Source organism: Dipteris shenzhenensis, chromosome 16 (genome assembly GCF_047967505.1).
Source record: "Dipteris shenzhenensis isolate YYH24624 ecotype China chromosome 16, Dip_SZ_1.0, whole genome shotgun sequence".
Classification (NCBI taxonomy): domain Eukaryota; kingdom Viridiplantae; phylum Streptophyta; class Polypodiopsida; order Gleicheniales; family Dipteridaceae; genus Dipteris; species Dipteris shenzhenensis.
Genome location: NC_141611.1, coordinates 50,542,594 through 50,554,123, shown reverse-complemented (window position 1 = coordinate 50,554,123; position 11,530 = coordinate 50,542,594).

Genomic DNA, 11,530 nt, shown 5'->3' with positions numbered 1-11,530 from the left:
TATTAAACGTGCTGTCGAACTTGTACTTGGTCTTGTACACCCACTTGATTCTGATTACCTTGCATTTTGGTGGTCGATCCACAAGGTCCCAAGTGTTGTGAACTTCATTATGGAGCCATACTCCGACTACATAGCCTCCATCCACCTATCATCACCCTGTGCCTCTTCAAGACACTTGGGTTCTTCAGCACGAATCACCTCTGTCATCAAAGCGTAGTTGACTAAGTGTTCTTGTGCCCTTCTTTGCTCCTCTAATCTCTTGGACCGGCGGTGTTTGGATGGTTTCTCCTCAATGGCTGGAGGTTCTCTGCTATCCAGAAGTTGCTTTACCCACTTTGGGAATGGCCATTGCTGTTGTGGTTCCACAGGCTCTTCTTCCTCTTCTTTATCTACTTTTGCTCCCATAACTCGACTAACCACAATTCGCAGTGTTTTGGATTTAGCAGCATAGGGAAGTTGGCCCGTGTTTCAGATGGATGCAAAATCCGCCTTTCTGAATGGAGATCTCAAGGAGGAGGTATACGTGGAGCAACCACCAGGTTTTGTGATCCCTGATTCAGAAGGTAAAGTTTGTAAACTAAAGAAGGCACTTTACAGGCTGAAACAGGCCCTACAAGTGTGGTACTAGTGGATTGATGCCTATTTTTTGCAAAACGGATTCAAGAGGAGCCCATCAGATGCAAATTTGTATATCTTTAGAGAAGGAGGCAGGTGTATGATCGTGGTCCTTTATGTGGATGACCTTGTCATAACAAGGAACCATGAAGAAAAGATATCGCAGACAAAGCATTTACTAGGAAGAGAGTTTGAAATGATAGACCTCAGATTGATGCATTTCTATTTGGGGATTGAAGTTTGGCAAGAGCTAAAATAGATCTTCATTTCACAGTTGAAGTATGCTGGAGAGATACTGAAGGCATTTGGCATGGCTAAGTGCAAGACAGTTGGTACCCCTATGGAGGTTGACGTGAAGCTCTCAAATGAGGATTCATCACCACTGGTGGATGGAAGCGAAGTACAAAAGGCTTGTGGGCAGTTTGATTTACTTGTGCAACATGTGGCCGGACATCAACTTTGCGACCGGTGTACTAAGCAGTTTTTCCAATAAGCCCCGAGAGAACCATTGGATAGCAAGGATGTGGGTGCTGATATACATCAAAGGAACACTTGATTATGGCATTACCTTTACCAAGGGGAACATATTGACCATATTTTGTGACCCGGATTGGGCAGGAGACGTGGATAGCAGGAGACCAGTGACAAGTTACTGTTTCTCACTTGGATTTGGAGCTATGTCATGGGTAAGCAAGAAGCAACCCACAGTTGCTCTTTCTTGCTCTTTGGTGTCCCTGCCTCCTTGTCCATGGTCTCGTGCTACTTTGATTTCCCTACCTCCTTGTGCATAGGCTCAGGCTTTCAGAAAAGATCAAGCAACTCATCAACACTGACACCTTCTAGAATGTCTTCTAGATTGCTAGTGCCTGGGACATTCTAAGCCTCTTGTTCAGCTTGGAGATCCTCAGTGCCTTTTGAGCCCTCTCCAGTATGGACTGGTTGGTCTGGTGCTGGACAAGGGGAAGAGTGCTCTAGCAGCTTCAAAATTGTCTTTGCTCCGAAGCTATGTACATATTCGGAGCCAAAACTATCCTCTTTCATCTGCAATAAAAACAAAGAATGTTTTCAATATTTTTGTATCAATGCATTAAATTTAGAACTTCTCAAATAGTATGCAATGAAAGCACTCACAAATTCAAGCTCTTTCTCTGAAAAGTATGTGCCCATCATATATTTGGTGCTGATGAGAGTCCTCCATCCATAAGAGAAAGGATCCTCCTGTTGTGGTGTCTGTTTTATCAAAATAGAAAGCTAAGATGTATATTGGACTATGAAGAGTGCAAAAATAAGAGGGAGATAAAGATAAGTGACAATGATTACTGTACCTGCAATGACATTGGGTGAGCTGAATCTAACATCTTTAACTTTGGATCATGGAGGTCCAGTGCATCCATTAGTCTTTTGAGACAACTGCAATGGGAATAAAGGGCAACGAATTATAAAATTCACACTTTTGCAAGTAAATGCGATATGGCTGACTTTTCAAGAGAAAACCTGAAAAATTGCATTTTAGAGAAAAAGTATAGGCAATGAATGACTTACAAATTCCAAGTCCTTGTGGGTACCCTTTAAGGAGTTGAATGTATAGCATAGCTTTTGCTGTACATCTATATGTAACCAACTCCAATGATTGCTACAAGAGAAACAAATAACATGAGGGGACTAGACCAAGAGGGTGTAAATTTAATTTAAACAATCAGGATTTTGACAATAGAGGGTAGTAGTGGAAAAGGTCAGGGAACATACTCTGAGCAATATGGGAGGATAATCATATCAACCACATCCAAATTACAAAAATGAAACCACTTGGAAATGCTTTTGTTGATGTCTTGTTATCTTTCAGCTTGAAAGATATGGCTAGATCAACTATATAAACAGAGTGCTGAAGGCTCTAGTGGATCTGACTCTTCAAAAAATAACTTCACTTAGCTTATGAAAAAGTGAATGCTACAAAGATATAAACACAATTGACATAGGAAGATATACTTACTATAGAGCTGCAAGCATGATTGTGTAGGTCACATGTTTTTCTTTCTGTGCTAAAGCCATGATCCAGTCTCCTGTCAAGTCCCAGGTCAGGTCATCATTCACAGTATGGATGGCTACTCTGATCCTTGGTCCAAGTTGTAGGAGCTTTTGCTAAATTTGCACCATCCTCGTTAATGTCTAGGATTGCAAGACAGACACTATTTCTTTGACTCTTTCCCTGATGGACTCTTCATAGGCAACCTTGCCTTTGGTATAAAGTTGGTGAAACACCTCTACAACCTTGAATCCATCATCTTTTTCCTAGCTAGAGGTATCAACAAGATATCCCTCATTTTCGAATCATCCCAATCCTCTACATTAAGGAACTTGTGATATCTATATCTGACCCTGACAAGTGTTTGGATGTCTTTCTTCATGATGGTGACCCTGTGTGCATGTGCTGATACCATCATGGTGTCCATGAAAAACTCTATGAGCCACTCTTCAGCAGCTTCTTAGAGAGCAAGTAGTGCAGTCCTTTGCCATCTAAAGTCCACATGCCACTTCATGCATACTGCCCTGACTAGCCTCTGGAATGGTGCCTAGGTACTGCATATCCTATGGCTTTCTGAGCCTTCCTGATCTCCATCAGGATAGATCTGCTTTGGCTCACTCTTTTCTTCCTGTGCTAGCATGTGCACAAGCTTCCCCTTCTTTGAAGATTTAGACTTGGATGGAGTTGTGGTAGCCCTTGCAATGTCAGGTCCTTTTCCTTTCCTTCTGGCTATTGCTTTGGTTCTTGCCATAGTATATTGTGCTCTTCTCCTGGAAAAAAACCCAAACATCACAAGGAAATCAACAACCTAAGAGTTTTCTTGAAAACACTATATGGTGTAAAAAGATAGAGAAAAACCTCAAATTGCGTTTTTCAGCAAATATCTTTGGACATACCCCAGGAACACCCAGCATGCTAAAAGTTTTCTAGAAAACATGATATGGGGGAGAAAAACAAAGAACAAGCTCAAATCGCATTTTTGAGCAAATATACTAAAGCCTACTCTAATCAATCAGTTTGGACTCTACCATCCTCCTAAATCCTACAATGCAGATGAGATGTGCTAAGAAAAACAACTCATAGAGTGCCTTTGAGAGAAAGCTATGGAATGATCATTTCACCTTACTAATAGGAAAAACCAATGACTTGTCAGAGATTGCTTACGTGGGCTTGTGTGTATAGCTAGAGCTATAGCTAGGGAGGTGTGAGATGGACCTAGGGAGGTTGTAGCTAGAGCTGCAATGGGTGGTGGAGCTGGTGAGGGAGGTTGGATTTGGAGTTGTAGTGGGACTCTGTGATGGAGGTGGTGAGATAGTGAGGTTGGAGCTAGAGTTGGGGAGCTAGTGAGGTAGTGGGGTTGGAGCTGGAGGTAGTGAGGTTAAAGGCAACTAAAACTAGAGATAGGGATGAAATGAAGGGTAGCTCTACTTAGAAGGGGTTTTGTCTCAAAATCTATGCAAAAAATGACGAGGAAATAAATTCACAGGAACCTAGAAGACCATTTTCCACACGTGTGGCTGACAAGACAGATGTGACATTCATTGGAAACTATGCCATCTCCTCTTATATACAGTTTCTCCATCCCTCTAGTAATTCTAATCTACACTTTCCTACATCCCTCTAGTAGTTCTGATCTGCATCACTACCATCATCATCCCCCCCCACCCCCCCAATCATCACCCCCCCCCCCCACCCTTACTGCACCTGTGCAAGAGCCACAGACAAGTCACCAGGGCCAGTCATGGATAGAAAAAATTCCAAGTACTCATTCTACCACTTAGGAATCTACTAAATTTGTTTGCTACTAGTGTTTTCTTGATCTGTGATTGTGTAGACCTCATCTTTTCTTAGGTGTCAGTACTTGGTCCATAGAGGATAACATTTTTTTCTAGAAAATGCAATTTGAAGCTCTTTTCCATAAAAACACCCTATATCACGTTTATTAGCAAAACATGCTAGGTGTGCACAAGCTTGTAGGGAGGACAAAATGAATGATACTCTAAAAAGCCTGATCTAAAAATAGGTGCATGCAATCACTAGATACTCTAAATATAGTACCTTGAAGACCAGTTTTGGCATGTGTTTTCTCCCATCATTATCCCCACCTACCTATACTTGTGCAAAAGCCATAGTCTTGATCTATCTAATTCTACTTCATCAGTAGTTATAAAGCATTTACCTGAACTTGTTGCATCAAGAGGAAGGACTTTTTGCTAGAAAACGTGATATGGAAGAGAAAAACAGAGAAAGAGCTCAAATCGAGTTTTTGAGAAAATTTTGCTTAAGCCCAATCTAATCAATCCGTTGTACTCCACCATTCTCCTAAACCCTAGATTACAAATGAGATGTGCTCAAAAAAACATTTCAGGGAGTGTCTTTGAGAGAAAGCTATGGAATGGTCATTTCACCTTACCAACGGGATGAACCAATGATAGGAGACAGATTACTTACCTGGGCTTCTATGTAGAGTTGGAGCTGGAGCTGGAGAGGTGTGAGATGGAGCTAGGGTTGTTGTGGCTAGAGCTACAGTGGGTGGTGGAGCTAGTGAGGTTGGAGTTGGAGCTGCAGTGGGACTCTGTGATGGAGGTGATGAGGTAGTGAGGGTAGAGCTAGAGTTGGTGAGGTAGTGAGGTTGGAGCTAGAGGTGAGCTGGAGCTAGTGAGGTTAGAGCTAGAGGTGGTTAGAGCTAGAGGTGGTGAGGCAACTAAAACTAGAGATAGGGATGAAATGAAGGGTAACTCTACTTAGGGGAGATTTTGTCTCAAAATGTGTGTAAGCAAGCATGAGGAAATAAATGCATAGGAACCTAGAAGACCATTTTCCACATGTGTGGCTGACAAGACAGATGTGTCATGCATTGAAAACTGTGCCCTTTCCCCTTATCTACACTTTTCTCCATCCATTATCTACACTTTCCTCCATCCCTACACCACATCCTTACCTTACATCACTACCATCATCCCCCCCCCTACTCCCATCATCCCTTCAAAACCCCCCTTCCCCCCCTTACTCCCATCATCCCCCCAACCCCCCCCCCTTACATTGCCACAAACAAGTCACCAAGGCCAGCCATGGACATAACAAATCCATGTACTCATATATACCACTTAGGAATCTACTATATTTGTGGGCAGTAGTGTTTTCTTGATATGTGATTGTGTAGACCTCACCTTTCCTTAGGTGCCAATGACACAACACATAGAGAATAACTTCTTTTGCCAAAAAATGCGATTTGAGGCTCTTTTCCATTAAAACACACTATATCGCATTTATTAGTAGCAAAATATGCTAGGTGTGCAAGAATTAGATTAAAAACGTGATTTGAAGCAGTTTTCCTAAAGAAACATGAATATTGCCTTTTCTAGCAAAAGGTACTAACCTTATTAGTATGTATCAGCTTCAGAAGAGCTTGATGGTGCCAGCTTAATGGTTGTCAGCTTGATGTATCTTGAGCTATAGTCGGTCAGTGTAAATAAGAGTTTGATGGGTGTCAGCTTGATGGGTTGAGATAGAGCTATAGTGGGTCTGGGGAAAGGACCTAGAGTTGTATTGGGTCCAGCTGTAGTGGGTTCAGGGGAAGGACCTAGAGCGTGTAGGGAGGAAGATGAAACTAGAGATGGAGATGACAACAGGAATGATTAAGTCTGGCAGCTTGGTCTAAAAATAGGTGCATGCAATCACTAGATACTCTAAATATAGTACCTTGACCAATTTTGACATGTGTGGCTAACAAGTATGACTTGAATAGATATCTCTGCCATCTCCTCTTATCTTCACTTTTCTCCATCCATTCAATAGTTTTGAATCTTCATCTTCTTCCTCGTTTTCATCTGGACAATACATTAGACCTTGCTTTTTTCCCATCATCATCCCCACCTACCTATACTTATGTAAAGAGCCATGGAGAGAAAGACTACAGGTACTTAAATACACCACAGTCTTGATCTACCTCTCCAATTGTCTTCTTCATCTATCTAATTCTACTACATCAGCTAACTAGTAGTCTGCTTCATCTTTTGAATGATCAAGACAATTATCTTGCAGATTCATTTGAATTTTCTTTGGACATGATGTTTTTCCATCAATAGGACTTTTTGCTAGAAAACGTGATTTTAGTCCATTTAATTATAAAGACAATCATGTCACGTTTTTCTGCAAACTTTCAAAGATGAGGAGCTAACCATCTAGGTGATGCACCAAGACCTGTCAGGAAGACCATTGACCTCTCAGCTTATGCTGTAAAGGAGGAATCTTCTGGTAAGAATTTCTATATGAGTGCTTCTATTTCTTTTTAGCTATATGTGCAAGACTCATTTTTTGATTTTGTATGATGCAGTGAAGAGAAGAAAGCCCAATGACAAGGGTTCGGAGAAAGGTGGACAATCAGTTGGTAAGGGAAAGGAGAAGGAGGAAAAAAAGTCACCCCAACTGCAGCTCTTTGAATTCCTATAGAAGTCAGAATGCCAACTGTACTATCACAAATACCATGACATGTCCAATAAGGAGCTAGATTTACAGTCTCTTCTGACGTAGCACAAGGATTTTCTTGGAGAGATGTATGAATCCTTCCACAAGCTTATAGTTGAAGGATCAAAAGTTGTCAACAGCAAGACTTTTGTACATGTCAAAGACATTGCTGCTGCAAACGACAAGATGAGGTATCAAATGCACAAGGTGTTTGACAGTTTTGAACATTGCCACAAGGGAATATGCACTGCACACAAGGGCAATTGCAGGATACTTGAAGAGACACTTGCATTTGCCATGTATGTACACTATGCTAATGGATCAATTAAGGACCCAATGGATAGCGATGAAGAAGAAGAAACAGAGGAAAAGTCAAATCTATTAGAAGTGGAAGAGAAGATCAACCCGACAGAAGAAGAGCTTGCACTTGCAGCATTAGACCTAGTGGCCTTAAAAAATGAGACCCTAAGAGATGCTGTCATAGTGGATGACATGGAGGTTGAGAGCATGTCTTGTTGTATGACGTACAGTGCCTATTTAACTCCTATTTAATATGAGAGAAGATTATGAAATTGCCCTTATTGCACAATCTTGTAGGATTGACAAGGAAGAAAGGATTGAGGACCATCCTTTGTTAGAGTTGGAGGACAAATTTGATGCTTCGGAAGCATTGTCCATCTGTTTTGAGCAAGCCAAAATGTATGAAGAGGTGGATGAGACAATCTTCCAGGAAACCTAAGCACGAATGAACCTCACAGCAAGCTTGGATATCAGTCACAACTCCGAGGGGAAAAAGGAGATGGGTATCTCCTTATTTAACGATGATATACTAGAGAAAGATGAGAATATTGAGGTAAGGAACCTACCTTTCTTGCATTTGGAGTTTAGATATGCAATTTGATGGTTTGTTTTAAATCGATGGTTGTTTTGCATTTGGCGGTTGTTCATTGAAGATGACACATTCCTCCTGAAGATGACACATTCCTCCTGAGGGCGGCTGGAAGTAGAATACTTGGGCTTGGTAAACTATCAAGCCTTTCTCATTATATTAAAGACCTATTTGCTGCGAAGATACCAATTTTTAGCAAATTGCTTAGCAATGATGGGGTTGCTTTTACTTATTTTTTCAAGTGTTTCTCAAAAGTTTTGGGTGGTCATCCTATATCATGGCAAACAGATAAGATCATACTAATAGAGAAGTAGTCTGCTTTACTTATTTTTGGGTGTTATGCTGGAAACAAGGCTCAAGAGTTGGCTACTTTTTGACATATACTACCTGGGCACTAGCTTGTGGTGTAAAGGATCCCCTCTCCCTTGGAAGCTTATGAAAAGCATAAGCTCATTAGGAATCGAAAGCCTTCTTTGGTGGCCCTTCTCGACAAATTAGTTGAAGAGCAAACTGCGAGCACAACAACTCTTGCACAAGATGAGAAGAGTTCAATTGCTCCTCAGCTCAAGAAAAAAAGGTCTCCAATCAAAGTTAAAAGAAAGATTCCAAGCAAAGTTGGCAAACCATTGGAAGGATAGCCTGTATGGCATTGTATATTTTACAGGATAGAAGTAAGGTTGAATTGTGAGAACACTGTCATTTTAGAATGCCTTAGTTATGTTTATGTGTATTTGTGACAAAAACAATGTACATTTTGAAATAGAAATATATGTAGTACATTTCAAATATTTAAATGGTTGCATACAATGACTTCTTATGAATGAAAGATCCAAGTCTTGGTCATTGCAAAAAAAAAAATTGTTACATTTGATGACACCAATTGATGATCAAGGTTTAGCACTTAGCTTCTATCTACCCATTTGTGGTTTACAAATAGCTTTGAGTGTCTCCATTGAGCATGTCTTTGTGCTGCATTAGAGTTCTCCAAAATCTACCTCCTTCTTTCCTTTTGAGCCAACCGGAAAGCTAGCTTAACCTATGATGTGTTAACTTTCTTCTTGGCTTGAAGTCTTTGTAGTATTTCTCGATAGAACCACTGGAACACTTCTTTTAACACTATTGACTTTTTGTTTTCCTCCAAAATGTTGTATGTCTAAAGAATGCATTTTGTGCCATGTAGTGTGATTTCTCCATTCCCTATGTGGACCAAATTGCAGGGTATCCATATTTTTTTACAAAGAAAGGAAGGTGATTGTAGATTATATGTTGTTTTGATACATAGGCAAGTGGGCATTAGAATATATATTTAAAAAAAACATGCACAAAAATAGGATATTGTTCTTACCATGTAATGAATGATGTTACATGTTGTCCAAGCCTCTTTCATTGCCTTTCGAAAACTCTTTACCGCTTCTTCAAATGCTTCTTGATCATTTTTGCTAAAGGTGGCTTGGTTACAAAAAACAAAAAGTTTATCTAAGCATTTCCACACTTCTACCTTGACATCTCTTTGCCAATCCATCTGCATGATGATCTTTGACAGCATTGTGAACTGCTTTGAAATTTTTATCTACTTTATCTCTATTGGGTGCTCTTTTCCACCATTTAGAATCTAGGACATGCACTGGTTCATTGTTGCAGTATAAGCAAGGAGATTTTGAGTTACCCCCTTTGCTTATATTGAACATACACTTCAATGTCTTCAGGTCACCTACCATATGCCATTCAATTTGAAAATCACCCTTCCCTGGAACATGAAGATGGTGTCCTTGGACTTGACTCTTGATAATTGATGGTATATTTGTTTGATGAAATACCCAATAAAGTACTGCATGGTCCTCAATCTTCACCTATAATTTAAAACCACAGGTTTGCAAGATATATGATATAAAATTTATTACATTTCGAGCAAAGACTAATTTAGAAGGCGATAGTTTACATACCTCAAATGCACCCAACCACCATACGTGCTTTTTTGATTGGACACTGAAGTACTTTGAGCTAGACTTTGTGATCGATTGATCAAGTGCTCGATTCATCAAAGTGATGGAAACTCTCTCTATATTTTTTTCCTTGACGATTTCACACTCATCAAGCTTCACAACAAACTTCAAAACTCCTTTATATTCTTCAAATGTGATACTGTAGAACTCAACCATAAGTCTTTGCAATTGTTCAAGATCTACAAAAATATTATTCCAAGCATTATATGTAGTGCTTGCCTTTTCACTTTCATATACACTTTCGATATGAAAGTATTGTCCAATAAACTTATCAATTTCTTGGTTGAGATGACCTCATTCCTTCCACACTTGTGCTGGTGTTGGTAACAACACATGTTTTATGTGTTGATCTTTTAATGTTGATGACACAACTCTAAATATTAAAGCATATCCCATATCCCTTTCTGCTCACTTCGCTCACATCAAGAGCCTCTTGAATTTTTGTGACATCAACTTTACTTTTCGATACAAAGTCTTCAAGCACTTCATGTTTTACCTTCTTAAACTTCTTTTCCTCCATCCTGTTCTTTGCAACAACAGTGGAGACTAAACCCTTCATTTGTTTAATAAGAATTAAATTAGGATCAATGTTTTCTTTCTCAGGTCCTAAAATTTCCCTGCAACAAGTAAACTTTGCAATATTATAGATTTTCTTACAAGACAAACACATACATACAAATACAATGGCTAAACAAGATGTACTCTTACCTTGCTTTTTGTACTCTTCGCTTACATCCTCCAATGCCAGCTTTCAACTCTTCAATGTTTCAAATTCTCTTGCTTCATTGTCTCTCTCCAAGAATGGTTCTCTTCATTCTTGCTCTCCTTAGCTCATTCTTTGTCTTTGAATGCTCTTCAATTTCCCTTTGCAACTGCTCTTTCAAGTCTAAATTTATCGACATTTCTTGGTCCTTCACCGTTCTTTCTCGGACATACAATGTCTTGCACATTTTTGCAGTTGAAGATTGAGTCAAAATGTATCCATACATTCCATTGTTCTCGTCAGCCACAAACCTCAATAGCGTTGTCGGATTAGAAAATGGAGGGCTCGAATTTCTCAATAGACATTTTGGGTGAATCTGTCCGTCGCACCATAAGTCGATATGTTGGGAGCCTCCTGTCTTCCCTCACAAATCTATGTTGTTCTAACATCTAGGTTTGTTTTGATGGTGGCAGGTAAGTGGACCTAATCTTGGAGCCTGAAGTACCTGACAAATTTGACATTTGTATACTGCTTTTTGGAAACGCTACCGGGGTTTGGTCATTTGGAATTAATGTTCTAGCTTTAAAGATGTTTTTTCTTAGGATGTATTTTTACACCAAGAAGATGTATATGTACACCACCTTTTTAAGGGAATTGGTCGCCTGTTGATGTTCTAGCTAAATTTAAAATAGCATTACGAGTGTATTCATAATTGTTGGCCTTTTTTTTGGTCCAATTTTGAGATTGTACTTTATAGAAGTCCAAATTTTTAAAAGTGTGTTCATGATCTTTAGACGGATGTAGGAATGTGCACACATATTTGTGTGTGG